The sequence below is a fragment of the Gopherus evgoodei genome, chromosome 3 (assembly GCF_007399415.2).
Source record: "Gopherus evgoodei ecotype Sinaloan lineage chromosome 3, rGopEvg1_v1.p, whole genome shotgun sequence".
Taxonomy (NCBI): Eukaryota; Metazoa; Chordata; order Testudines; family Testudinidae; genus Gopherus; species Gopherus evgoodei.
The window spans coordinates 20,568,120-20,593,466 of NC_044324.1; the positions used below are offsets into that span (position 1 = coordinate 20,568,120).

General features: G+C 45.9%; 1 protein-coding gene across 5 annotated transcripts in view; it reads left to right on the top strand.

Moving 5' to 3' along the window:
* PKHD1 (PKHD1 ciliary IPT domain containing fibrocystin/polyductin) overlaps window positions 1–25,347 on the top strand; it is a 391,543-nt gene that overhangs the window by 292,150 nt on the left and 74,046 nt on the right. The window lies entirely within an intron of this gene.

Consider the following 25,347-nt stretch of genomic DNA (forward strand, 5'->3'; position numbering starts at 1 on the left):
CTCATGTGAGGGACTGTAATTAATCCCATTTTCTATCCTGTGCTAAAACTGATTAAACACAAGAAGAACTTTAATCTTTAAACAAAATGTCTAATGTGTACCCAGTAAAGGCTTTCCTCTAAGGATCTCTCCCTCACTGGCTGCTTAGAGGGCTGATTAATACATTGTCTAGACATAAACATGCTCTTCCCCCCACACCGCTCGCAACTTTCTCTGCCCTGGTTATGAATCGCAAGCCTATGCTAATCTCTCAGTAGACACTGCTGCATCATTTGCCATTAAGCACCAACTTATTAAAGCATGCATGTGCACACAGTTCCCGATCATTTTTAAGATCATTTTAAAAGATTTGTACCATTTTTAAAGAAACTCAGGCACATAGAAGTTATAAATACCAGGAAACCCCACTGCACTAATGGTGCAACCTGCACTCCACGGGGTTTGTCTCCTTATGTAATGAAGTTGACAACATATGGTAAATGCTGCCTGCCTCCCAGGCGAGAAAAGAATTGTGGTGTTTTCCTCTCAGTGCCCAAATGTGAGTGGCATTTTTTTTCCTTCCCAATTCCAGCCTTAATCCCTGAGTCTTCCTCTTTCAAAACTGCAATTCCCTTTGTCTTCAGGCTAACATTTGGAAAAGCACAGGTTCATTTGGAGGTGAATTCATAGTTCTCTGTAATACAGAATACTTTGGACAGTGTAATGGAGGTTTCCACATGAGACAATTACAGTCAAATCCAGACCTTGGTCATGACCGCAAAACTCCCATTGGGCCAAATTCTACCTCAGTTATACTAACATAAGGATGGATTAATTCCACTGAATTCCAGATTTATGCTTGTGTAACCAAGAATAGAATTTGGCTCTTGGAATTCTCTCTCTTGATTCCAGATTGCAGAGCTCAGCACTTAACACTTCTCAGTTAATCAGCACCCTCTGTGCCTCCTACTAATATTCACCTGTTACTTAACTGACAGCCAGTTATTCTGCTCACCTCCAGTGGCTTTATGCCCAGACTGCTGCCCTGCAGCTTTTAACCCTGTGCTTACATCTCTAAGCCCAAACCAGAGGAGCTAGCATCATCGGGTAAAGTGCAGCATCCCTCCCACTCTCCACTCAGGAACATGTGCTTTCCCAAATGCAGTGTGGCACACACCTTTGCGAGCCCTCTGCAGCCTCTGAATTTGTCCTTCAGCCATCATTTTTCAGGACCTTCCAATTTGGGGTGTCCAGTCTGAAGATGTTGGCCGCAGCCTTTGCCTGTCACACACACTGAGGTGCAGGCAGTGCAATCTAGTGGTCAGAGCAAGAGTCTGGAGTAGTGGTCGGAACAGAATCAGAGGGCAGAACTGGAGACAAGCCAGTGGTCAGAGCTAGGAGTCAGGAGTTCAAAGGCAGGCAGGCTACAGGGCTGGAGCAGAGCTGGGAAGGGGTGGAGCAAAGACTGGACAGGAAACAGGTCTGGTGCACCTGCAGGCATGGAATGCATGGAGCAGCCACAGTGGTGCTGTTGCTGCAGGGCTTAAATGATGGTCTGTTGGCTCTTCTGACCAATCAGGGAGCACAGTCACTTAGTGAGGGTTTAGGGGGCCTAGCCAAGCTCATTGGGTTACTAGGCAATCGAGACCAGAGGTGACTGAGTTCCTGACATTCCCCAAAGATCCTACTTATCATAAAAGGAAAGTTAAAGGCAAAATACCATTCACCCTTCAAGGTTAGGAGACCCAATGAATGGAACCCAGATATTCCCCCCCCCCCCACACACACACACAATAGTGCTGTAGGCTCTGAGTAGGTGGGTTCTCTTTAACGGGCATATAATTGAATGGCTCAATGGGAGATTAATGCTATTTCTTTTTTAATCTACTCAGTAACTTCAAATATTTGAAATGCAGGGCATGGCATGGATCTCACTGTTTACTTGTGGTGTTCCATCCCATTTGTCGCATCCACCTGTTGTTTCCTATCTTACACCTAGATTGTAAGCTCTTTGGGAAAGGGGCCATCTCTTAGTTCTGCATTTGTACAGCACCTAGCACAAAGGTGCCCTGTTCCATGGCTGGGGCTCTAGGCACTGCCTTAATAGAAATAATAAATAACAGAATCATTGGCTAATAATGTACAAATAGTACACAAACATTAACCAAAACCTTCACCTTACATAGCACCATTCAACATGTAGGAAGAAGGAACTGTGGTCCCCAGCAGCTAGGGCACGAGCCTGGGATTCATGAGACCTACATTCAGTTCCCTGCTCTGTGACAGACTTCTTGTGATTTTACAACAGGCACAATTTAGTTTGTACATCTAATTATTTTGTGTTTCCAAAGTGCCATCTTTCCATGGTAGTTATACGACTTCCATTACCATAGTATCTGAGCACCTCCCAATCTTTAATCCATTTGTCCTCACAATGCCCAGGTAAGGTAGGGAAATGCTCTTAGCTCCCTTTTACAGATGTGACACTGAGGCCCAGAGAGAATAAGTGACTTGCCTATGGTCATGGAAGAAGAGCATGGCAGAGCAGGGAATTGAATGTGGGTTTCCCGAGTCCCAGGCTAATATCCTGTGTACTGGACCATCTTTCTAGCTCTTATTTCTTCTTGTTATTTGAAGACACACTCTGGGCCTTTTTGAACTTGAAATAAAATAGATTGATGAAAGTAGTGTGAACACACACTTGTTGGCTGTGAGAGCAACCTGACACAAAGATTAATGAAAGAACAAATGCCAGTGGTGAACAGGGTATGCTGACTGCCTGGCTTCAAAATTGTTCTTGGCTTTATGGGGCTAGCTCTTCAGAAACTTTTTTTTTTTAAACTTTCTTCATTCTCCTCCTGGAAATGGCAGAGAGATGGTGTTATAGACAGAGAAATGAGGGGGTGGAGTGGGGAACAGAGAAAGGAAACGGTTGTCAGAAAATTTGTCTGCCAATATCTGTGCTTGCAGAGGTCTTTTTCTCTTTCTCTTTAGCTAGAGGGGAAAATACCATTCTCTTTTCCCAAGCAATTATAGGCCCAAAAGATTGAAACTTACTCTACGGCTCTTTAATCTCAGCAGATATTTATGGTTAAACATTAGACTTGGAGCATTCCAGATGTCAGGGTATTAAAGCATAAAGGCTCAGTGGAGTCCCAGAAAATATTAGACTCTTCGGGATATGTGCCTTTGAGTGTTCTCATCTGAGCAGCGAAGGAGACAGCCCTCGGTGTTCTTTTGTACATCCGAAAGGGAGCTCTTACTGTTCCTTATTTCTGCCCTTTAGCATGGCTCCAAATTCAGCACACAGAGTAATCCGCCATCACGTCAAGAAATTATTATTATTTATTATTCGGAGTATCCAGAATGACTTCCATGCTGGGTTTGTAAAGAGATGCTTAAAAATCCATATGGCTGCATGGGAGCAATTTCTTTGCATATTTCAAGTAGTTTAACTGTTTCAGCTCCCGATCCTACAAACATGGATGTAACTTTACTCACCTAAATAGCTCGCTCACATGTGTATAAGTGTTTGTTGGATCAGAGCCTTAAGAACTTCAGCTATTCTATACCTTTTTCTTCTCATCATTAATAAACCCCATCAATTTCTTCAGAAAAATTACAATTGTTTTCTACATTGTAATAATAAAACCTTGCACGGCCTCAAAGATTTTCCACACATTTTACAAACTTTGATTCATGTTGGATTTATAATACCCCTGTGGGGTAGTCACGTATTCTTATACCCATTGTACAGAATGTGGCACAGAAACTGTGATTTGCCCAAGACCCAAGGTCATGCACTGAATCCCTGCATAAACACCAGGAGTTCTGACAGCCAGTCCCCTAGTTTAAAAACTACACAGCTCTGCACAGACTAGTTCAAAAGTAACCATGTATTAACTAGAGCCAGTCAAAAAGTGTGTTTTATTTTCTGTTTGGTTTTTGTTGTTGTTTCCCATCAAAAATATTTGCAGGGGTTTTTTTTTGAGTTTTCATTGAAAACCTAAAATCATCAAAAAAAATAATAAGGCAGAAAATGGAAATTTTGCAAAAATTTCCATTAAATTAAAAAAGTCATGAAAATTTTCAATTAAAAGATTTTGACTAGCTGTAGTGTGAACCATTTGATGTTAGGATAGAGATGGCATATAGCTTGGGTTACTTGTAATGAAAATTAATGAAAGAGTTAAATAACTAAATAAGAAACAAGCAAACTACAAACTGAATGAGACCCAAACTATGTTTGAAATTCAAAAAAGTTCAGGAAACATTTTTGTTTGATTTTGATTTTTGTGTGGCTCTGTGATTCCCAGGACCAGAAATGGAAATTCCTGGATATTTCAAGAAAGGCTTCTGCTTTGGTACTTTTGATTTGGAAAAAATTAAAACAGCTGGAATTATTGAAATAATAAACCTGCTCTCAAAAAATGACTGGTACATTGTCCATACCAAAGAGGTGTGGCTAAACATCTGAATGCCTGGATGCTAAAAGCTAAACGAGGCCCTAGTCCTTCAAACTCATATATGTGTGCAATAATAGTCACTTTCCATTAAACAGCTTGCAAGATTGGGGTCCAAAATCTCTGAATGTATAGGGTTTGCCCAAGGTTACATTGAGTGTTAACATTCTTTAAAATGAACTAAAATGCAAACGTTGGATCTTGGCCATGTCTACATGGTGAGTTATTTTGTGGCAAGCCATGTGTGAATCTACAGCACACCAGCTTGCTGCAGAGTAACCTCCCACATGGACACTACATTCCATAACTTTCAGCGTGCTGTAACAGTCTTGACCCAGGACATTACTGCACAACAAGCAGGTGTGCTGCAGATTCATACAGTGGCTTGCCACCCAGTAACTCGCCATGCAGACAAGCCTCTAGATTTTAAAGAGTCCAAAGTTCATGGGTATTTGGAGCCAGGATTTTGATTCAGGCTCATTTCTATTGCTAATTTTCTCTATTCAATAAAATGCACAAACAGTGCCAGTAAAATGAGCTGAAGGAGACCTATCGGGTGGGACTTTAAAAAACACCCAAGCGACTTATGGGCAAACCTGCTTGAAAATGGTCGATCAACATTACTTTCTGAAAGAAAGTAGCTTTTCAATCAGTGGAAATTTTCATGAAAAAAATTCTCATTTTTGTCAGAAACATGCTGAGGTCAAAAAACTAAAATCTCATTTTGTAAGCAACATTATGATGAATTTTTTTATGAAAACAAAGTATTTGTCACAGGGGGAAAAAATCACTTAACGGCCAATTCTACTTAGGTGCATATAAGTCCCACTGAAAATCCTTGAGACTTGTTATCCTAAATCACGCAGGAGCTATTGAAAATCCAACCTGTTTGTATTCAGCCCTTTTTCATGTCAAAGTGTCAGTTTCTGAAAACATAAGGCTACCCAGAATCTAAGACCAAAACAGCAACAAAATAGGTGGTGGGGAGAGGCTTCTGTATTAAAATAAAAATCTAATGAGGGCAGTATTTTCATTAAACAAATAAACCTTTCCCTGTAGTGGGTGCTACCCAGACATTGTAGCATGAGAACCTGACAGAGAAATTGACTTTCATAAACAAAAGTGAAACTACCCAGTCTGTTTTCATTCTCCAATCTGAAAGAAATGTAAAATATTAGCATAACTGTCAAACATCAGTTAATTTTTTTTTAATCTTTCAGTGTTAGTAATCAGGTTCTTTGTTTGTGCCAGAGGTGAAGATATTTTGTGTTTGAAAATATTATTTTTAATCTGACAGTGTCTCTCTTAGTATATTACAAATATACTAAACAAATACTGGCTGTGTATGATCATATAGTGCAACTGTATTAAATGTGAGAAAAATCATCTGTTTGCTGGATTTGAAAAAGCTACAAAAATCAGCTCCAAATTTTGAATATTTTCCACTAACGCATGTTTTTTCACAGACAAACTTCCTTTTGTTTTAACAAATGACACGTGGAAGATGTGGCTTTTCAGTGCTGAAAATAGCAGTGGAGAGAATTAAAGGGAAATTGTCAAGTTATTTAAAAAACACTTACCTGCTATGATCAGAAAAGTTGGTTTTCTGAAATTGTCATGAATATATGACTTCTGACAGAACTCTGGTTGAGATCTCAACAGAACTCATGTTAAGACCAAGCTTTGAAGATGACTGATGGCTATTACACTTTGTACTCTAGCGAGGACAAGTTTTAAATATCTGTGGCCTGCCATTGTGAGCTGAGGGAAATGAATTGATTTGGTTGTCTAACAACAACCCTGGTGGATCATGGAACCTGGGGACTAAAATCAGGAATCTCTACTGCTTGAATCATAGGACCAGCTTCATTAAGATGGGACAACAGCACACTAAGAATCCTGTTAGGCAGTCCAGCCATTAAATGGGGACAGAGGCCTACGGTGTCAGCATGGGTTTGCATGTTAAGGGGAGGCTACAACCAGAAGGCAAGAGTTCTGCCTATAAATCATACTCCTTGCACTACTCTTCCTGCTCTCCTCCCAACTGATTTATTTCATGGGGTTTCTGCTGAACTCACTCTCTGTGGATGTTGAAGGAGCAAGCCAAGTTGGGGGTGTGGCGAGGGGGAGAGCTTGGCCAGAATGGGGCCTTATGGATGAAAAGGACATTTTCCTGTTTTGGAAAACTGTAAGATGCTATCGCTGGAGTTAATAGATATCTTAGCAGCCAAGTAACTATAGCAGGTTACCTGTTTCAAAGGTATTTGTCCCTTAGCTTTGATACAACAGCATTTGGCATGTGATGACATGGCATTTCCTGTTGTCGATGTTATAAGCATTAAGATATAGAGGAAGAAAAATTCTATAGCCAAGATACCATCTCAGCAATAAGTGCACATTACTCTTCACGTACACCATAACCCGCTGCTGCACACTCCTACAACAGAGAGACACTAAGGCTATGTCTACACTACAAACGTACACTGGAATAACTAAATCACTCAGGGGCGTGAAAAATCCACACCTCTGGACAACACAGTTATACTAACCTCGCCCCCCTGTAGAGACAGTATTATGTCAACCGCAGGGATTCTCCTGGTCACCTCCTCGCATGGCAGTGGATTAACTGTGCCAACAAGAGAAACTCTCCTGTCAGCGTAGCAGCATCTTTACTGAAGCACTTATGGATGTTGTTAAACTAAATAAGTTGAGTTCCTTGAGTCTATTCCTATACATCATGCTTTCTAATCCTTTAATCTTTCTTGTGGCTTTTCTTTGAACCCTTTCCAATCTATCAACATCCTTCTTGAACTGTGGGCACCAAAACTGGACAGCGGTCGCACCAGTGCCAAATGCAAAGTAAAGTAACTTCTATTCCTACTTGAAGTTCCCCTGTTTATGCATCCAAGGATTGCATTAGCTCTTTTGGTCACAGAGTCATACCATTATCCACCACCACCACCTCAAATCTTTTTCAGAGTCCCCCATCCTGTAAATATGGCCTACATTCTTTGTTCCTAGCCATATTAAAACACATATTGTTTGCTTGCATCCAGTTTACAAAGCAATCTAGATTGCTCTGAACCACTGATTTGCCCTCTTCATTATTTACCACTCCCCCAATTTTGGTGTCATTGGCAAACTTTATCAATGATGATTTTATGTTTTCTTACAGGTCATTGACAAAGGTGTTAAATAGAAATCATACTTCTTGATGACAATTCCTCATTCACAGTTACATTTTGAGATCTACCAGTTAGCCAGTTTTTAATCCATTTAATGTGTGCTCTGTTAATTTTATTGTCATTCTAGGTTTTTAATCAAAATGTCATGTGGCATCAAGTCAAATGTCTTACAAAAATCTAAAGACATGTACACAAGTGCTTATGTTGGCAAAACTTTTGTCACTCAGGGATATGAAAAAAATACACCCCTGTGTGATGCACAGTGGTATGTCAGTGGAAGACGCTCTCCTGCTGACATATGTATCACCCCTCATTGAGATGGTTTTATTATGTCAAGGGAAGAGCTCTTTCCCGTCAGCATAATGGGGCTCCACAAGTGCTTTTACAGCGGCACAACTGTGTCAGTACACTTGTAATTGTAGACATGGCCTAAGTATATTATGTCAACAATACTACCTTTATCAACCAAACTTGTAAAAAAAAATTATCAAAAAAAAATCAAGTTAATTTGAAAAGATCTGTTTTCCATAAACCCATATTGATTTGTGTTAGTCACATTACCGTCCTCTAGTTCATTATTAATTGAGTCCCATGTCAGCTGCTCCATTATCTTGCCCATAATCAATGTCAGGCTGACAAGCCTAGGACTACTTGAGTCATCACTTCTACCCTTTTTAAAAGTTGGCACACATTATCTTTCTTCCAGTCTTCTGGAATTTCCCTAATGCTCCAAGAGACTTATTGAAAATCAACATTCATGGTCCAGTGAGCTCCTCAGTCAGCTCTTTTAAAACTCTTAGATGCAAGTTATCTGGACCTGCTGATTTTAAAATGTCTATCTTTTGTAGCCTTCGTATAATATCCTCCAGAGATAGTAGTGGAATGGAAAGAGACTATCGTCACAACATTTCTCAGATATAGAACAGCTCTGCCTTTCCTGCATTATTATTGCAAATACAATCATTTCCATCTAGTAATGGACCAATACCATTTCCATCTAGTAATGGACCAATGACTCTAATGAAGACCTTCTTATTGCCTTTAAATCTGCTAGCCATAGATTTCTCCTTGTGTCCCTTGGCTTCCTTTATCAATTTTCTACAATACCTAACTTCTGATTTATATTAATTACTATCAACCTTGCATTTCTTTCATTTGCTATATATTGTTGATTTTACAGCTCCCTTCAATTCCGAGTTGATTTTTTTTTTTTTAACCAGCAGAACTTTTTTCTCAGTTGTGGGACTGTGGCTTTTAGGGCATCTAATAAGGTTCTTAAATAATTCCCAATTATCATTCACATTTTTCAGATTAAATTCTTCCTCCCAGCTGATTTGGCTTATAATTTTTCCACCTTTATAAAACTGACCCTTTTAAAGCACCAAGTGTGTATATCACTGGTCTGGACTTCATTCTTTTTGCATATTTTAAATGTGATCAGGTCATGATCACTTGTACCTAAGTTGCCGTTAATTTTTAGTTCTGTGATCAATTCCTCTTTATCTGTCAAGACCAGGTCTAATACAGAATTGTCCCGTGTTGGCTGCAACACTGTTAAAGTTAGAAACTTGTCAGCTATAATATTTGGAAAAATTGTTTTTTGGTTTTTGTGCTGACAGCATAAAACCTCCAGCATGTGCCACTCAAACTGAAAACCTCCATGATCACACAGTTGTTTCTTTCCCTACACATTGTAATTAATAGGTGTGTAAGGAAGTGATCATCCTGTTCCCCAGTATGATTTGGTGGTCTATAGGAGACTCCAACTAATACCCCATCTTGTGCTTTATCTGTTAGGACATCGATCTGTAAGCATTCAAGACCATTTTCTTCTTATCAGTGACTCTGAAACAGGTATTGCCGTTTTTGCCACAGAGTGCCACGCCCCCTCCCCTTTTAACCAAGTAATCCAGTAGTTCTCAAACTTTTGCACTAGTGACCCCTTTCACATAGCAAGCCTCTGAGTGTGACCCCCCCATAAATTTTTATATATATATTTAACACTATTATAAATGCTGGAGGCAAAGTGGGGTTTGGAGTGGAGGCTGAAAGTTCGGGACTCCCCATGTAATAACTTCATGACCCCATGAGGGGTCCCGACCCCCAGTCTGAGAACCCCTGAAGTAATCCTTCCTAAATATGTTATCTCCATTGAGTTTTATATTCCAGTTGTGTGAATCATTCTACCAGGCTTCAATAATACCAACTAGATTGAATTTATGCTCATAAATAAGCAAATCATTTTCCTCTTGTTTGCTATATAGGCTCCTAGCATTGGTGGATAGACCATTAAAAAATACTTCTCTTCATGGCCTTTGGTTTCTTGAATAATTTTGTTCTCAACATCTTGATTTTTGTGCTGAGGGCCCATATCTTCCCTTTTTTACCCTAGCCTTTTGCTATTAGTTTAATGCCCTCTTGACAACTGTAGCCAGCCTGTCCCCAAAAAGATTGGTCCCCCTTCTGCTGAGGTGGAGGCCATCCTAACTATAAAGCCCCTCCTCCACACAGGTAGTGGACCAATGTCCCACAAAACTAAAGTCCTCCACCCTATACTGCTTTCCTAACCAGCAATTCACTTCCAGAATCTTCTGCCTTCTATCTTCCTTTGCTTGTGGGATAGGAGGGATCTCTGAAAAGATTGTTTAGATAGTCGTCTTCTGCTCACTTCTGAGTATCCCGAAGTCATCTACTATCCCCGACTTAGTGTCATTAATGCCAATATAAATCATCACCAGTGGATCCATGCCTGTTGCCTACAGAAGCCTCTCTGATCTTAACATGACATCCCATGTCTTGGCTCTGTCTTGTTGTCCACCTGTCCCTTGCAAAATGTTCTTTCGATTCTTGATTTAGGTGCATAGTTGAGGATGTAGATAGCTAACTTTAGGCACCCACGTTTAAAAATGTTGTCCTGATCCCGTGTCTCTGTCTCTCCGCATAAATGTGGGAGGCTAATAATCTAGGGTGTTGCAAGGAAGTATTCTGGTAATGGTGCGCTCTCTACATAAGAGAGAGAGACACAGCTAAAGGATAACTAGTTAGTTTGTAAAGATTCTCTCCCCGACCCCACACACTCAGGGTATGTCTACACTGCAAAAAACAAAACAAAACATAGCCACAAACCTTAGAGCCTGGATCAATTGACTCAGCCTCCTGGGGCTTGTTCCCAGCTGGCCTGGAGCCGGGGCTTTGAAACCTGACAAGGCACATGGGTCTCAGAGCCTGGGCTCCAGCCTGAGCAAGAATGTCTACATGGCTGTTTGAAGCCCTGTAGCATGAGTCTGAGGCTTTTGACCCAGGCTCTGAGATTTGCTGCTGCAGGGCTCTTTTGCAGAGTAGACATATTCTCAGGCCCTCTTGGCCTGTCTGCCTCCCTGCTTGCTGGATCTTAGCCCATCAGTAAGGCTGGCAAGTGGAAGTGGAAGGATGGGTCACAGAGGTTATATCTACACTGCACAGTAACCCCAGGCTCTGATTCAGGTTTGAGCCCAAGCTCCCCTTCTATCCACACACAAATCAGCCTGACTTGAGACCCAGGTCCTAGGAGCCTGCTAGGGTAGTGAGTCAAAGCCCAAGTCCCAATGAGACTCCGGTCCAAGCCCTGTCTTTTTTTGCGGTGTGGATGCAGATTAAGCCACAGACCCGAATCAGAAGGTCTGCATAGCACAATATGGACCCGTTAGCACTGGTGTGAGACCGGGGCTCAGTAATTGTAAACCCATGTTTACAACAGGATAGGTGCTCAAATCTGGGCTTGGAAACACTGAGTGCACGTGCCTAGGTCCCACAGACCTGGATTTACTGTGCAGTGTAGCGGTACCCATAGAAAGTGGTGTTTGGGGGTGAGGAGGTTTTGCAACAGTTGGGAAGCAGGGTGGAGGGAGACTCCTAACCTGGAAACTTCCCCCGCACCCCTTTGAGTAGCTTCCCCTACCTGTCCCCTCAAACCCTCTTACAAACAGCCATCTCTTTGTTATTGTAAGTGTTTCACTATTATTTATTATTTCAATCCCAGCAGTACCTAGAGACTCCAGCCCAGATCAGGGCTCCTTTACTAGGCACAGTGCAGACACATGGCAGTCTTGTCCCTAGAAAGCTTACGATCTCACTAGACAAGGCAAAGTGGGGGGAGAAACAGAGGCAGGGAGGTGAAATGACTTGGCCAGGTCACATGGCAGGTCAGTGGCAGAGCCAAGACTAGACCTCAGCAATCCTGATTTCCTATCCACTAGACCATGCTGCCTCTCAAGCATTTGTGGGCACTGCACATAGACATCAAAGAGAAACTAGATCCTTATGTTTATGCAAATGCAATACAAATGTGACCTGTATCTCAAAGCATAATTGTATTATTTTCCCTAGATCTTTAAGGCATATCCACAATCCAGCCAAACCGCTGACTATTAGTTTGCAGAGCTTTACAAGGGAAACAGTGCACTTTGCAACAATTAATTTTTGCAGAGGAAGTAGCCTGTTTAAAGACGCCTGCAGCAGTCTCTAAAATATGTGTTGTTTTTCAAGGCCACCAGACACACGGTGTTGGCTAGGTTGGCTAATAAACAAAACAACAATGCAAAACCCCAGCCTCATGGGGCTTGCAGGAAAAGGGGATGAGAAGTCAAATGAATAATGTTTACCTGCTGGGGTGGGTGAAGACTGTAATTGTTTAGCCTCCGGCAGATCCCTGCAAGGGTTAAAAATGACAAAGATATTAGTTGGCGAAGGCTAAGATTGTTGGTTTGGAGCTCTCGGCAATACACAGACTGTTATTTACCGGACTTGGTCGATTTACTTCTTAATGCAATAATGACCTGTGAAATGAAACGTGAGCTAGACAATTGTTCCTCATTGTTTCCAGTAAAACATCCTTTCATACCCCATTAAACCACCATTAATTCCATATGAAAGAGAAGCAGGCACAAACACCAACACACTCTCTCTCACTCTCTTTCTCTGTGGACCTGATCCAGAGCCCACTGACATAAATGAGACTTTGTCTGTCGAATTCACTCGGCTTTGGTTCACACCCCCGCACCCTGTTAGCCAGATTCCCAAGTAAAGAGCACCCACAATAGGGGAGAGATTTTCAAAAGGGTTCTGCATCCTGCAGGATCCCATTGCGAGACTAAGGGCTTGTCTACAGGGTGACATTCAGGAAAATTAATCTGAATTAAATAAAGGTGTCAATTTCATGTTGATTAGTTAAACCACTTCAAACTCCTGTGTGAACACCTTCATTCAGAATTAAAGTGCCCTTAATTTGGTTTAGTTTAGTTCACTTCCAAAGTTAATTAAACTCAGGTCTGGTCTACACTACAGACCTATATCGGTATAACTACATCACTCAGGGGTGTGAAAAATTCAGTTATATCCATCTAATTTCCCCTCCCCACCACACCCAGTGCATGGGCGGCAGGTTTGTAGAAATTTTGGTGGTGCCCAGAACCCACCCTCGCCCAAACTCCGCCCCTCCAAAACTCCGCCCCCCCACCTGCCCAAGGCTCTGGGAGGAGGTCTGGGGTGCAGGGTGCAGGCGCTGGGAGGGAGTTTGGGGATGGGAGGGGGTGTGGAGGGAGGGGGTGCGGGCTCTGGGAGGGAGTTTGGGGGAGGGACGGGGTGCAGGGGTGGGGCTGGGTTTGGGGTGGGGCTGAAGATGAAGGGTTTGGGCTGTGGGAGGGGGCTCAGGGCTATGGCAGAGGGTTAGGGTGAGGGCTGTGGGGTGGGGCTGGGGATGAGGGGTTCATGATGCAGGAGGGGGCTCAGGGTTGGGGCAGACAGGATGCAGGGGGATGAGGGCTCTGGCTGGGGATAAGGGGTTTGGGGTGTGGGAGGGGCTCAGGGCGAGAGTAGGAGTGTGGGGGGTGAGGGCTCTGTCTGGGACAGGGATGAGGGGTTTGGAGTGTTGGAGAGGCTCAGGGCTGGGGCAGAGGGTTGGGGTGCAGGAGGGTGTGAGGGCTCTGTCTGGGTCTGGAGATGAGGGGTTTAGGGTGCTGGAGGGGGCTCAGGGCTAAGGCAGAGGGTTGGAATGCAGGGGGATGAGGGCTCTGGCTGGGACTGGGGATAAGGTGTTTGGGGAGTTGGGGGGGCTCAGGGCTAGGGCAGAGGGTTAGGGTGTGGGGGTGTGTGTGAAAGCTCGGGCTGGGGGCTCTGGGGTGGGGCAAGGCTGAGGATGAGTTTGGGGTCCAGGCAGGTTGCTCTAGGATAGTGGCCAGAGAGGAGGGCTCACCCCAGCCCTTTCCCTGCCAGCAGCAGCAAGCTCTGGGGGAGGAGCCCCCCTTTCCCACCCCCCCAGCAGCAGCAGCAGCAGCACACTCACCCCCACCAGTGTCCCTTCATGTGCTCCTAGGGCCCCTCTCAGGTCCAGGAATCTCCCTTGCCTCCCCCGTGGTGGGTGCCGAAGGGTGCTGCGTGCGCCTCCTCCAGTGCTGTTGCCCCTGACTGTAGCCTCACTGGGGGTGGAGGATGGGGCTGCTTCCTTGCCCAGCATGGGGCAGGAGCAGTGACTGGGGGGGCGGGGGGGGCTGTGCCGGTGGAGGGTCCCGCTAGAAGAGGGAAGGGTCTGAGGAGGAAGGCAGGCTGAGTCAGTTGCCCTGGCAGTTGATGTGGGGAGCACTAGGACTCTGCGGCAGCAATTGCTGCAGGGAGGCAGCATGGAGCTGCACAAAAGAGGCAGGGACACTCTGCTCCCTTCGGGGCCCAGGAACATGCACGGGACCAGCAAGGGAGGGCTGGGGGACACTCGGGGGAGGCACGGAGGGGGCAGCAGGTAGGGCCGGGGGGGGAGACCCAGCCCCAAACATTGGTGGAGCTGGGCCCGTGGGCTCTGAATATTGCTGATGCCCAGGCACCACGTGGGTATATAACTTGCCGCGCATGCCCCAGTGTAGACAGTGGTAAATCAGTGGGAGAGCTTCTCCCACCAACATAGCTACCACCTCTCGGGGAGGTGGATTAACTATGCTGACAGGAGAGCTCTCTCCCATTGGTTTACATTAAAGTGCTAAAGTGGTGCAGCATTTTAAATATAGACTTGCCCTAAACCGAATTCAGGCCACTTTAATTCTGAATAACAGCACCCCACAGGGATTTAATACGGTTTAACTAATCCACTTCAATTCCACATAATCTTTAGAGCTGTTTGGAAAAAGGGGATTTTTGTCCCATGGAAAATTTTGCGGAGAATGAAAACAAATCACTTTTGTCAACATTTTTCAGAGAAATTTTTAAGTTTTCATTATTAAAAAAAAGAAGAAAAAGAATGAAACTGAAAAGTTTATGGCCAAAAATGTTTTGGTTTTGAGTTTTTTGAGGAAAAGCTGAAATTTTCCACTGAAAGCAGACCCTGTGAAAATGTAAATTTAGTCAAAACCCCAAGTTTCTGTTGAAAAACAGTTTTGATAGGATATTTTCAATCAGCTCTAATCATCTTGTCTAATTTAGAAATGTTTCAGGTCAGATACTGATCTTAGTTATACCTGTGTCTATCCGGAGTGAGTCCAGTAAAGTCAGTAGAGCTGCTCTGGATTTACGTGGCTGAAACTGATATCAGAATCTGGTCCAAAATCCATGAGAAGTTGTAACTCAACAGCTAATTTCTCCCGAGGTAGGACATGTGGTGGATTGATTTTTTTTAATCAATCGATAGCGGTGTGCCACATGCAAGAAAATAACTGGAAAACAAAAATAAGATGAGATATTTTTGTTGTCACAACTCTTGGAGGGAACATACCAATTAACTACAAATCATGGCCTAATATTTATTATTTTATTATTATATTTATAATATTTATTATTATATTTATTTTAAAAAATAGTTTGTAAAAGTAGAAAGAACTAAAGTCCCTTGCAGCTAGCTGCCCTGGGGCTCTCACATGCAGAGGGCCACTTTCCAAGTAATTAAAATGCAGGGAGGCCTACGAGCCTGGCATATGTTTGAAGCAGAAAAAAATGGGGGTGAGCAGTGACAAGAGCCTTCCTTTACTGCAGGGGCCATTCATACATTGCATCAGCCATGTTAATTGAAGGCAAGGCTATGAAAGTGACATCACTTGAGCTTAGCTCACGTCCTTTCAGTTTTGCTGGTAACGTTTTTATGATTAAGTAATGGCTTTTTAGTTGTGTGATTGGTTTGCACACCCAGGCTTTTATTATTATAATTTCACTGAATATCAGGCTTAGCGAGACTGTGTCATATGTTTATTAGTTTAGCTTAATTGGATGCAATTGATCTTTGGCTGCTGTCATTTTGGTGCCTAGTTCACCAATTTGAGGCCTGATCCTGCAAGCTGCCTCCACATACATTGATTTCCATAAGAGTAATCTGAGTAGAGGATTTGTAGGGTCAGGCCTTTGCTTTCTTTCTCCATGACGCTTAAAATACCAGAGGATCTGCTTGTTGGAAATGACTGATAGAACAATGCTGGGCTTTTTCCTTCTTCCTGAAATAGTAACATTTGAAAGACACATCATTAGGCACTCAGTCGTGTGCTCAGCAATGTGTCTATGTGGAAGAATAAGGAGGTGCTCCCTAGCCTGGACCCCACATGTCATCAGACTCTCTGCAGGCTGGGGGAAGGTGGTCACCACCGGGCTGCTGCTCCTGGGGCTTGGATTTAGGGGCAGGATACCCAAGTGCCCACCTAGGTTGGGGGTGGTTGCCAGGCTCAAGATGCTGGTTTTGTTGTTAGGGAGAAAAAGGAAAATAGAATGTTTGAAGTAAAATATTTCAGGTATTCTGTATATGGATTTATTTTTCTCTGACCTCTTAGAATGTTCTGGACCTTTGTAGACTCTCATGGAACATTCCAGACTTTTTGAGAACTACATTTCCCTCAACCCTCCTAGAATGTTGTCAGCCGTGCCCTCACTGTGCTTCAGTTTGCGAGAGCAAAGGCGAGCAAAGCGACCTTTTGAGCTAAAGGACTAGGTTTAACATTCTAAGGCTGTTGCCTGCTGTAATGCTATTTAATACTGCACAGTTCAATTTCTTGACATTAGTACATTTCAGTTATTCTTAAAACTAAATAGTTTCTATAAGCTTAGAGAAAAGAATTTTTTGTATTTGCTTATATATGGCATGAATAAATACAGATGTACAGATCTTAGCATGCAAATTTAGCATCTTATATAACAGGGATAAATCATGCATGGACATTGTGCATCAAAGCTGTGAAACAGGCTACACATGCAATAAAAATAAGAGATTTGAAATTTTAGCAAATGGAGGGGGGGTCACATAGATGCTTCTCGCCTGGGGCACCATTTGGTCTAGAGCCAGCCCTGTGTGAGGGTGACAGCTGGGGCAAACAGTGAATAGAGCCGTCGCTCCACATTGCCACCCCTCAACCTCAATACGCTGGTTGGAGAAGTGGCTGGTGCAGTTTATTTCCCCCACAGAGCAAAGAGGGGAGGGTGGGTTCTGAGTCACAACTGGGTTGCTGCCCATGCTCTCATGATTGTATAAAGTGCCACTCCGGTCCTTAGTGTGTGACCTCTTCAGGGAAGGGACGGTCTCCTACTGCCTATTGGACTGCACCTAAGACAGTGAGGTCCTGATCTCAGGTTAGGCCTCTGGGAGCTGTTGCAATACAAAGAATACATAATACTGGTCAGAAGCAGCTAATCTATAAGAATGACAAATTTAAAAGAAGCGTTGTTTCTAAAGAGATGCCGGTCCAGATTCTGTTCTGATTTACATCACTTTGCAACTCCATCGGGCTTGGTTCCCATTTACTGCTCTAGCAGTCAGTGTAAAAGGGCCTTCAAGCACGTGTAAATGTAAATTGGTCCCACTTTAAGGCCCCTTTAGTGTAAAGCTTGTCCACACATGTTGCTATTCAGGAAGAACTATTCCTGATTAACTCCATATATGGACTCTCTTAGGGCTTGGCTACACTTTCAAGTTAGAGCGCATTAAAGCAGCACCAAGCACCCTAACTCCCGACCCATCCACACTGGCAAGGCACTTAGAGCGCCTGAACTCTGCAGCTGGAGTGCTCCTGGTAATCCACCTCCACGAGAAGCATAACGCTTGGTGCACTTCGGCTGAAACTCCTGGCCATCAGTGTGAATGAGGTGTTGCATTACTGAGCAGTGATTGGCCTCTGGAAACGTCCCATAATCCCTTTAAGTCAAGTGGCCACTCTTGTCATTGCTTTGGAATTGGCTGTAGGAATGCGGATATCCCTTTTCAAAGCTCCGTTTCTGACAGCCAGCATGCTTATCTGCTCTGGGACAAAGCAACCATTACTGTGGAATGCTGCTTGCTGTGAGTGTGAGAGAGAGAGGTGGGGTGGGGGGAAAGAGGAGGGTCTGACCTTACAAGACAGTATGCTGACACGCTCTCAGCCCGCCAAAAACCAACTCTCTCTCCCGCCACATACACACAACACACTCCCTCTCACACTCCGCCTCCCCCGCCCCCATTTGAAAATCAGGTTGCAGTCACTTGAACGCAGAGATAGCTACCACAATGCACTGCTCTCTGTGGCATTGCAATTGCTGCTAATGCGGCCGTGCCAGTGCGCCATGAATCTGACAGTGTGAACACACTGCAGCGCTTTCCCTACTGCACTCTCCGAGGGCTGGTTTAACTCACAGCGCTCTACATCTGCAAGTCTAGCCATGCCCTTATTCCAGAATTAGGCCTGGTCTGCACTTAAAATTTAGCTTAACATAACTACGGCGCTCAGAGATGTGAAATATCCACACCTCTGGGTGCCATTCCTTGGTTGACCTAATGCCCAGTGTAGACATAGACCGGTAGACGGAAGAATGGACCTGACTACCATCATTTGAGGAGGTGGAGTTCTTACAGTGACAGAAAAAGCCCTTCTGGTGTCCTCCTTTACACTGTGGGCTTACAGCAGCATAGCTCCAGCACTGTAGTGTAGACATGGCCTAAGAGTGTCCACACATGGAGTATTTCCCAGTTACAGCTGTTCCTGAAAAACTTCAACTCCATGTGTAGTTAAGCCCTTAGTGTAAATGAGAACAGGGCCCACTGACTTCAGGCTATTTTAGCCAAGAGTTTAACCAACTGAACTGAAGCTCGGAAATGAATATTTGTCATAAAGATAATGATGTAGATCATTTAAAAAAAACAAAACTATATGAGTGTTGTGAACTTCTGTTTTGGTCAATCTTTTTGCATTTGTATGTATGTTTGCATGTGATGATCCCATGAAGGGTGTAAGCCTGTGTAGTCTTCCCAGTCTTTATTCAAGACAAAATGTCATTGAAGTCAGAGGGGAATTTTGCCTGAGTAGAGACTGTGGGCTGAGTGATTAGACTCTAGGCCAGGCCTGCACAACATATGGCCCGCGGGCTGCATGCGGCCCGCAGAGGCTCACTGTGCAGCCCGTGGCTGGGAATCAAAGGGCTCTGGGCTGCCTGCAGCCGCGGGCAGCCCAGAGCCCTTTAAATCTCAGCCGCGGCCGGGATTCAAAAGGCTCTGGGCTGCCCGCAGCAGAGGGGAGCCCAGAGCCCTTTAAATTTCAGCCCCAGCCTGGATTCATAGGGCTCTGGGCTGCCCGCAGCGGCGGGGAGCCCAGAGCCATTAAATCCCAGCCGCCAGGGCTGGCTTTTGGCCAATTCAACCAATTCCCCTGAATCAACCCACCCCTAAGAGGGCCCCATGCCCAAGCCCCAGTACGGTGTACCGGCAAAAGCCAGTGTGCTGTACCGGGGTGGCCCAGCTTCCCCAGGAAGCAATTTAAAAGGCCTGGCCAGGCCCTTTAAATTGCCACCAGAGCACCACTGCTGGAGCCCTGGGATAGGGCTGTGGGGCTCTGGGGGCTATTTAAAAAGTCCGGGGCTCCTGTCGCTTCTTCCGCACCAGCCCTTTAAATAGCCACCGGAACCCCACTGCTTCCCCAGGGTTCCCGTGGCTATTTAAAGGGCTGGAGCGGTAGAATCAGGGGAGCCCAGGGCCCTTTAAATAGCCCCTGAGCCCCGGGCTGCTGCTGCTACCCCGGTGGGGGAGGGAGGAGGAGGGGGCACTAATCATACAGGATGGGCTGTACCCCCTGTACCTGTACCAGCTGCCTGCAGCCAACCCTTGCTGCACCCCCTGCCCACACCAGCCCCGCACTTCCTGCCCTGCCTGCACCAGTTCCTGTCTTCAGCCAGCCCTGCACCCGCTGCCCACAGCCAGCCCGGCTCCAGCCAGCCCGCGCCTCCTGCCTTGCCTCCTGCCTTGCCTCCAGCCCTGCACCAACCCCTGTCTCTAGCCAGCCCCGCACCCCCTGCCTTGTCTCCAGCCAGCCTCTGCTGCACCACCTTCCCTGCCCGCACCAGCTCTGCACCCCCTGCCCTGTCTCCAGCCAACCCCTGCCGCACTCCCCTGCCTAAAGCCAGCCAGTCCCACACTCTTTTGTCTCCAATTCTGCCAACCCATGCCGCACTCCCCGTGACCCTGCCTGAAGCCAATCAGCCCACCCCACACCCCCTGTCTCCAGCCTGCCCCACACCCCTTGCCCAGCCTGCAGCCAGACCCTACCTCCAGCCCTTTCCCCCCCACCTCCAGTGATCTCCATGTCCACTGGTGCCCTGCAGTTCCCAGGGAAGTAACCCTGCACACTTGCTTCAATTAGGTGGGCAGGGAGCAGCTAGGACCCACACATGTGCACCCTAGCACACTCTCAGGGAGGGGCGAGCTCATTTCTAGTTCAGACCTATCTTTTTAAAAAAGAACTTTAGGTAGGGTTAACATACATCTGTATTTTCCCGGACATGTCAGGCTTTTAGGTTCTTAAATCCCATCCGGGAGGAAAATATGGACGTTTGGTAACCCTATTGCTACAAAAAATACATACTGTGGCAGAACTTTTTATAGGGAACCGGTTGCTAAGAAATGAAAGGTTGTTTTTTTTTACTTGTTTTTTTTTCAGTCATCCCTGCCAGGGCCCTGCCGACAATGTTCGAATTGGGCCCTGCATTTCCTAAAGCCAGCCCTGCCAGCCGTGGCCAGGAATCAAAGGGCTCTGGCCTGCCCGTGGCGAGCCCAAAGCCCTTTTAATCCCAGCCGCGTCCGGAATTCAAAGGGCTCTGGGCTGCCCGCAGAGATTCCCGGCCGCGGCTGAGATTTAAAGGGCTCAGGGCTCCCCGCCGCAGCGGGTAGCCCAGAGCCCTTTGAATCCTGGAGGTGGCTGAGATTTAAAGGGCTCAGGGCTCCCCACGGCTGCAGGCAGCCCAGAGCCCTTTGAATCCCAGGCGCAGCTCCAGCAGATGGGCTGGAGCTGGGATTTAAAGGGCTCAGGCTCCCCTCAGCAGCAGGATATCAGGGCCCTTTAAATCCCTGCCCCCGCCCTGCAAAGCTCCTGGTTCCCCCAGCCGGCGGAGCCCTGGGCCCTTTAATTTGACCCTGAGAGCTCCCAGCCACCTCTTCAGCTGGAAGCCACTGGTTGATTTAAAATCAAGTATCACCTCCCCACCCCCAACCTTCCTTTTTGGCCCACTGCTGTTTTGATGGTGCGGCGCTGGGGAAGGAGGGTTTGTTTCTGCAGGGCTGGGCAGTGCTGGGGGGAGTGTTTCCACGGGGCCGGAGGGTTTTGGCCCTCAACTGTTTTCTTTGGAGTAATGTGGCCTCGCCGCTTTACAAGTTGTGCAGGCCTGCTCTAGGCCATCCGTACTCTTTGGGTGCTAGTAGGATTGCCAAGCCTCCAGGCTTATCCTGGAGTCTCCAGGAATGAAATATTATGTCATGTCATGAAACCTCCAGGAATACGTCCAACTAAAATTGTCAGTCCTAGTGCTACAGCGACACAGCTGCAGTGCTTTATACCCGTCACCACTGTAGCTATGGCGACCCAACTTGTAAGCACAGAAAAGAAAGGCAGCATATATATAATGGGTCACCCTCTCTAGGGTCGGTCTTACCTCACCGAGAAGCCTACTGCTTTTAATGCTTTGGTGAGACTTGTATCGTTGCCGGGCCAGTGAAGTCTCATTGATTTGAAGACGCACGCACAGGGATTGCTGTGCTAAGTACTGCATGTATTTGTAATGAACAAGGCACATAATTCTACTGAAGTCAATGCCTAGCACTTTCCATCTTCAGCCCTTGTTTTTGGTTCCTTGTCAGTTTGTAAATCTATCCTTTTGTGCTGAAATTCCCATGCTTGGAGTCTGCCTTGGACCAAATTTTACTAGAAAGTTTAATAAAAAATGATTCAGCAATAAAGAACAAAAGAGAATTTTTGTCAGTGCTAGAAAACAATTTCCAACCTCTTTGTTTTTAAACTCCAGACCAGGGGTGGGCAAACTATAGCTGTGGGCCACATCTGGCCCACCAGCCAATTTAATCTGGCTCTCAAGCTCCCGATGGGGACCGGGGTCTGGGGCTTGCCCTGCTCCCATGCTCCAGCTGACAAGCAGGGCCGGGATTCGCTCCGTGAGGACGTGCTGTGGCTCTGCACGGCTTCCAGAAGCAGAAGCATGTCCCCCGCAGCTCCTATCTGTAGGGGCAGCCATGGGGCTCCGCACGCTGCCCCCGCCACCCCAAGTGCCACCCGCACAGCTCCCATTGGCCAAGAACTGCAGCCAATGGGAGCTGCAGGGGTGGCACTGGCAGAGGTAGTAGCAGGCAGAATTGCCTGGCCCTGGTTCCGTGTAGGGGAGACAGGCAGCTGCTTCCAGGAGCTGCTTGAGGTAAGCGCCACCCAGAGCCTGCACCGCTGAGCCCCTCCCATGCCCCAGCCCTAATCCCTAGCCCTACCCCAGAGCCTGCACCCCTAACTGGAGCCTTCACCCCTGGTGCCCCAATCTGCTGCCCCAGCCTGGAGCACCCTCCTACACCCCAAACCCCTCATTCCCAGCCCCACCCCAGAGCCCGCACCTCCAGCTGGAGCCCTCACCCCCTACCCCAACCCCATGCCCCAGCCCAGAGCCTCCTTCAGCACCCTGAACTCCTCATTTCTGGCAGCATCCCAGATCCCACAACCCCAACCAGAGCCCTTCCCCCATCCTGCACCCCAACCCCAATTTTGTGAGCATTCATGGCCATGCAATTTGCATACCCAGATGTGGCCCTTGGGCCAAAAAGTTTGCCCAGCCCTGCTCTAGACTCTTCAGTGTTGGATAGCTAGCAGGGAGGTAGCCCTGAGATCAGAGAAGCGCCTTTCACAATCCTTGTGAAAATCCACCCAGAAATCACCAAGAAATGTGCTGTAGAAAACTGCCATGTGCACCTATGCTGTACAAGTTTTTAGCACTTGGCCATGATTCATTAAAGTTTGAATTCTTGCTGAGCTGTATCATTCTGAAGCAGCTGTATGGAGCTATCCCGTCATACAGGGCACTAAATTGTCCTGCTCTTTTCATTCCTCAGAATAGACCTACTGCAGGAATGCCAGGTTTGCAGCCAACAGACTATGCAGTCTAGTCTCACCTCTTCCGCTTAGCAGAGTAAGAAATCAGTGCCCTTCACAACCCTTATTGTCAAGCAAGGCCTCATACTTTTACTGTAAGAGGCAGGCAAGTAGCATTCCCCTCGCTTTATAGAGGAGGCAACTTGGGATCTGAGAGGTTGCACGTGGTCAGCTCTGGCAGCAGGGCCGGCTCCAGGCACCAGCTAAAAAAGCGGGTGCTTGGGGAGGCCAATACCAAGGGGTGGTCCTCTGGCTGCCATTGGGGCGGTACGTCCGGGTGTTTGGTGGCAATTCGGTGGCAAGTCCCTCAGTTCCTCTTGGAGCGAAGGACCCGTTGCTGAATTGCTGCCGAAGAGTGGAGCGGTGCGATCGCTCTGCCACGGCTTTTTTTTTTCCTGCTTGGGGCGGCAGAAAACCTGGAGCTGGCCCTGTCTGGCAGAGCTGGGACTAGATCCCAAGGCTCTGTCACTAACAAGAACTTGACAGATTAGGGAAGCATGGGTGAGAGTTGATTTACCTGTCTCGGCGTTAAGTTGCAAAGTATAGTCTATTTTGTCCTTATATGGTAGAGATTTTGCTTCTCTCACAGGTCTGATTTGGGAAGCTTGCTGTTCCTTTGATCCACATACAGTGACTGGCTGGGCAAAAGATCAAAAAACTGATTGCTCAACTTGGTCCTTATAGATTCGCCTCTAACTGCTGAAAAATGAGTCGGGGTACTGGAAAATTTGGTACAAATCTGTATAGCAATTGCCTGGGAAAACAACCTCCTTCCTTTCCATGTCATGCATTAAGCCCCAGGTAGCAATGTTACAAATAAAGGAGAATTGTTTTTGCGTGCAGTGTCCTTGCGACTGCATTTGGAAGCATTTCATCATTTCCCCCCTTGTCTTCCAAATATTAGCATTTAATGAAATGCACATTTCCTTCATTTATTTTGAACGCACTCCAAAGCCAGCAAATACCAGAACTTCAAATGTTATGATAGGATAGGTTCTTTATTGGTTTGTTTTCTTTTCATTCGTTTTGTTTCCATGTTTTGTTTCCACTATGATTGTGTGTGTGTGTGTGTGTGTGTGTGTGCGCGCGCGCGTGTGCGCGCATGTGTAAATCCTTGTTTTCTAATTCAAGGAGTCTGGCTTCCAACAGAGGTAGACAAATATTTCCAAAAAAATGTCCCCAAGACCCATTCAATGCAGACAGCTGTGCTGCAAACAGGAAATTGAGGAAGCCAGGTTCATCAGAGACCACAGGATTTCCTTCATGGATGTTTCAGATAAAAGCATCTTTAAGTTGTGCACACTAGTGCTTTCCTGTAGAAGGACAATGCGAAAAGGAGGTTGAGACAGAGGCTGCTCTGGTTCTGTAGAAAAATGGTAGTTTGGAAACACAGCTAAGTGATAATCCCTGACTGATGAGACCACACCCAGACATTACGTACAGCTGTCTGCACCTCACTACTAAAGAGAGGTCAGCAAACAGCACCATAGAATTAAGGAAGTGGAGGGGTTAATTTCTGAGGAATTAAATGTTAAACAATGCAAAAGGGTAGTTTTGTGATGATGGCACTCCAGGGGGACTCAGGAGACCTGGGTTTGATTCCGGGCTCCATCACAGTTTCACTTTCTGGGTTTGGGCAAGTCACTTAGGCCCAGATTTTTCAAGTATTTAAGCACTGCTGCACTCAAGGTCACACCACTTAACTGATTTAGGAACCTAAATATAATATCTTTTTCAAAAGGAATCTAGGCACTTAGGAGTGTAAATCCCAGCAACTGTCTATGGAATTTAGGCTCTTCAGTCAGTTAGATGTTGTGACAGCGAGCACAGCAATGCCTAAATACCTTTAAAAATCTGGGCCTTAATCTTCCAGTGCCTTAATTTGCCATCTGTAAAAGAGGGATAACCCGTCCTTTCTCCCGCACTTTGCCTGGCTTGTCTGTTTAGACTACAATTTTTATCTCTCTCACTCTAGTTAGAAAATGCCAGAATTAAGGTTTCATGCAGTTGGATTCTATCCTTGCCTGTGCCACAAAGTGCCTGTGTAATGTGAGGAAAGTCATTTAAATCAAACTTTTCAAGCACGATCTGGCTCTTGGCCTCTCTGCTTTCGAATCTGGACACTTCCTTCTCAACACTGTCTGGGCACATGAGAAGCAGGCTTCCTGCTGTCAATTCTCTCTACCACCCCACCCCACCCCTTGCCAACTCCCACAACAGTTCAGAGCTGTAATTGCAGGGAAAGCCCTGTTCAGCCCTTGTCTTCAGCATGCCCTGTGCGTAGAGTGACCAGACAGCAAATGTGAAAAATCGGGACAGGGGGTTCGGGGTAATAGGAGTCTATATAAG